Source organism: Penaeus chinensis, chromosome 2, assembly GCF_019202785.1.
Source record: "Penaeus chinensis breed Huanghai No. 1 chromosome 2, ASM1920278v2, whole genome shotgun sequence".
Lineage (NCBI taxonomy): Eukaryota > Metazoa > Arthropoda > Malacostraca > Decapoda > Penaeidae > Penaeus > Penaeus chinensis.
This window is the reverse complement of record NC_061820.1, coordinates 22194203-22199202: the sequence shown is the minus strand read 5'-3', so window position 1 is coordinate 22199202 and position 5000 is coordinate 22194203. Positions and strand designations below refer to the sequence as shown.

The following is a 5000-nucleotide window of genomic DNA, read 5'->3' as shown; positions in this document are numbered from 1 at the left end:
ATATATATCTACATGATATGTATGTATATGTGTATGTATGTATGTATGTATATGGTTAGCTTAACCTCTTTTATTTAGAAGCGTAAGCAACACAGATAATTCACACGAATACAAGTCTGGGTAAGGCTTAGTGCTGGGTCTGCCCGAGGGCGGGCGCGGACGGCTGGCTCAGCAGCCAGCCCTGACCCGACAGGCTGTCGGCAGGAACTCTCTGAAGTGACTCTCCTGACTTGGGTCATCCTGAGCCTTAAGTACCGGTGGGTGGCGTGCGGCACGCCCTCTGGGACCGCCGGGGGGCGCCTGCGGTGGGCATGCCACGTTGGAACGAGCCATGTGGGAGCTATTTATACATACTTATATTGTTTTTTTTTATTTATACATACTTATACACACACACTAGCGCGCGCGCACACACTCACACACACACACACACACACACACACACACACACACACACACACACACACACACACACACACACACACACACACACTTGGATATATATTGATATGAATATATATATATAATATATTACACACACACACACGCACACACGCACACACACATATATCTCTATATATATGTATATATATTTATATATTTGACTACCGCGATGGTTCAGTGGTTAGAGCACTGGACTCTGACCCTCGTGATCCCGAGTTCAATTCCCCGTCGCGGCAGTCGTAAAAATGCCTGCGCTCTGAATGCTGGCTCGAGCCCGAGAAAACGACATATCGCCTTGAGAAGTCAACCGCAGGTGTCGTAGGGGAAGTCGTCGCCATGACGTAGGTGTTAACGCGCCGAACCGCGGTTGATTAGGAAGGGCATCCAATCAGGCAAGGGTGACACTGTCATATAACCTCTCAAAAGGGAATTGAGAGAGGCTTGCAGTAGAAAGAATGGCTGTTAAAAAAAATATATATAATATATATATAAATGTATGTATTTATATTATATATAATGTACACACACACACGCACACGCACACGCACACGCACACGCACACGCACACGCACACGCATACATACATACATACATACATACATACATACATATATATATATATGAAAGATGGAATAATGCAATACCGCATTGATATAGGTATATAACAATCCTCCCTGACCTGGCCTCGAACCTAGGTCATTCCGGGTATGAGACCGGAGGGCCAGTACTATATCAATGCGGTATTGCATTATTCCATCTTTCATATATATACACCTCAGTATCCGACTTCGGCTTCGAATTTCTAAATCAATTTCCACCGAGTGCCCACGGGGAGTGTGTGTAAAACCTCGCTATCATTACTCATGTATGAGTAGATAGGTAATGTCTATGGAAGCTAGTTAGATCCTAGTTGCACACTCCTTTTAGTGGGTCGTGTGGCATGGTTGGTTTAGTACTGGCCCTCCGGTCTCATACCCGGAGTGACCTAGGTTCGAGGCCAGGTCAGGGAGGATTGTTATACACACATATATATATATATATATATATATATATATATATATATACACATGTGGATATATAATACATACAAACATATGTATGTATAATTACCTAATAATATGTATGTAGTGTTTATGCATGTGTATATATAATATATATATATAATCTTAAAAAATAAAGTTAAAATCTTGACTTTTCTTTCTTACAGATTCGTTTTAGTTCAACATACATGAGGCGATCGCTGCAATGGGTAAGTTCTCTCTCTCTCTCTCTCTCTCTCTCTCTCTCTCTCTCTCTCTCTCTCTCTCTCTCTCTCTCTCTCTCTCTCTCTCTCTCTCTCTCTCTCCCCCTCCCCCCCTCCCCCCCTCTCTCCCCTCTCTCCCTCTCTCTCCCTCTCTCTCCCTCTCTCTCCTTCTCTCTCTCTCTCTCTCTCTCTCTCTCTCTCTCTCTCTCTCTCTCTCTTTCTTTCTCTTTCTTTCTCTCTCTCTTTTTCTTTCTCTTTCTCTTTCTCTTTCTTTCTCTTTCTCTTTCTCTTTCTCTCTCTTTCTCTTTCTCTTCCTCTCTCTTTCTCTTTCTCTTTCTCTCTCTTTCTCATTCTCTCTCTTTCTCATTCGCAGGCTTTATTTTCAATTTTCACTTATTATGGGGATATGTACTACATTTATGACCACAGTGTGATCCTAAGAAATATCTCTCAACACTTAGGCAATCTGGGAAAACGGGAACATTTCCCTAGATCGGCATGCTCTTGCAACAAAATATTTATCTTGACTACGCTTTTAATTTTACGTATTTCAGTATGTCATGCACAGGCAACACTAGTCAATATTGCTTTTATTATACCATTTATGATTTAGCCTCGGGCATATTCAGACCTCCAAAAGTGTTTCATGACGAATGAGATAGGGAAGTATCTGAGACAGATTCATGTTTGGTTTACAGAGTCTGTTTGAATGGTCAAAATAATATTACGGAAATTTAAGAAAATTATGTTAAACATTTTGACATGAAACTTTTTAAAATATAGTTATTAACACTAGGAAACTCTTGGTACCCGTGTTTTTCAGCTACACTTTGTAAACCACGAATTAAGAGGTTGTAAATTCGTAGGTAGCTTATAATATGGTATATTATTTTGTCACCAATCAATTGGCTTTCTTATACATATTTTTATAATGTTGGGTCAATCGTCATAATATGAGAAAAGACATGTGTTAAGTATTGCCAGACAGGTGCTACTAACGCGCTTTATTATTATATTACCTAATAACTATCGACATTTTAAGATCAAAACAAGGAAAATAAAATACTGGCAATATATTCAAGTTTAATATTTTGTGTTCAAGTTTAATATTTTGTGTTCAAGTTTAATATTTTGTGTTCAAGTTTAATATTTTGTGATGCCAAATCGTAGTTTCAGCGTCGAAACATAGACGCCACTAACTCGGCTGTCAACGTACGCCTTCCTCACGTCAGACGTTCCCAAGCTTGCAAAGCAAGCTTGGGAACTGCTACTGCGACACGATTGCGAGTGTGGTCTTGATGCATGTATATTGACTTGGCTGCCCAAACGTTTTCAATTGGGTTGAGATCCGAAGATCTGGTTGGATGTGACAGATGCGCAATATCGGGGCGTTCACGAAACCAATCTTTGACAACACGGCTGGTATGGATGGGGCTGTTGTCCTGAATAAGTAGAAGGGATCCGTTTCAGGAAACACCATAACCCTCAAGGATTTCTACATATCTGCTGCCAGTATATTAGCCAGGGCTGACATCCGTCACCTGCCCGACACCACTTGCGTGCATCCACCCAAACCACTCCACGCGATCACATTCTCTGGCTGAAATCTGTTAAATTATAACACTGCATTAGATACAAAAAAAAAAAACAACATGAAAATGTTTTAGCGTTCATTTCTATGAAAACAAACATATTCCTTCAACATATCAAGCGAAGGGAAGTTGAAAATAGGAGGGAAGGGAGCGGTGTCGATACTTATCTGGTGTTTTGTTGACGCTATACATATCTCGCAGAGTTTTCTCGTCACACATTATTATTGTATCCTAGAAGGGCTGTGGCTTGTCTGCATATTGCAAGTAATATTCCATCCTTTTCGGGAATAAAATCATCACGTCACAGTGAATCCTCCATAGGAATTTCGATGCATATGAACCAGAGCGAAACCAATTCGAACCCCAAAATGCCAACCCTTCCGTATCTTAAGGCTCTGTTCGTTATTGAATGTTTGGAAACCCCTCCTAGGTTTCTGTGTATCTCTACGCATAATTGAATATGAAAGCGTAAACTCATGTATCCTTTTAAATGTAATTAATACCAATTAATAAAAAGAGATTCAAAACCTCTAAAGGAGGGTGACGAAACCGATTTCGATAGACGAAGGAAAAAGTATGACGGGAGGCGCTAAGGGCCCGAGCATTTTCAGCTGATTTCGGTAGTTCTAAATAGTTTTATATGTAATTTTAAGAATGTTGATAACTAAGAACTTGTATATACTGCTATTTCCTTTGGCAACAGCGTAGAAACATTTGGCATCGCTGTTGTCGCGATCGGCCTGGGGAATTCGCGAATGAGATGAGCGACACTTTCTTGTATTGCAAGACAGCGGAGACGAAGGCTCTAGATACGGTAGTGGGCGAGTCTTAGAAATGATGGTGGGTTTAGAACCACCAACAAGGATTACCTAACCAACTACTCTCCTGGGGAAGCATCATGGGTTAGCCACCCCAGTCTAAAGATCCAGTCAACTACATTGTATATGTATGTATGTATGCATGCATGTATGTATATACACACAATCACTCACTCACTCATTCACACACTCATTCACACACACACGCACGCACATATATATACATATATATGTACAGTACATACATATACATACTCATTTGTAAACACATTTATATGCACATATATACATATATATATTTACGTAGTCATTTGTATATACATTTATATGCACATCTATACATATATGTATATATACATATATATATATATATATCATGTATACACATATATACATATATAAACACATCATATATATATACATTTATAATTATATATGTGTATAAATACACATGCACATATATGTATATATATGTATAAATAAACACACATATATACACACATACACACAAAATACACACATAGACATAAATAAGTAAATATACATACATACATACATACATACACACACATACAGACAGACCTACACATCACTCACTCTAATGGTCTGTCCTACGACAGGTCCCATTCTGGCATCCATTTTCTGTATGACACTATTCTGTTCTCTTCATATTGGCATACCCATCTCCTTGCAATTCACACAGCATTGTCTCTTTTCTCCCACCACTGACCACCTCTTCATTGGTCTTCCTCTCTGCCCAGCTTTTTTCCATCCTCCAAACCCACATTTCAAAAACCTCTGTTCTCTAAATCACGTCCACTTCCATTGTCCGTGTTTCTGATCTATACGAGAGTACACTCTAGACCACCGCTTTCACAATCTTTTTCTTCACACTCTGACTCA

General features: G+C 39.6%; 1 protein-coding gene across 2 annotated transcripts in view; it reads left to right on the top strand.

Moving 5' to 3' along the window:
- The window catches only part of LOC125030707 (putative helicase mov-10-B.1), a 47809-nt gene that overhangs the window by 7289 nt on the left and 35520 nt on the right, over nucleotides 1–5000 (top strand). For both annotated transcript variants that reach the window (XM_047620931.1, XM_047620920.1), the window contains exon 2: nucleotides 1652–1693. The gene's annotated coding sequence lies outside the window, so the exon portion shown is untranslated. The remainder of the gene's footprint in view (nucleotides 1–1651; nucleotides 1694–5000) is intronic.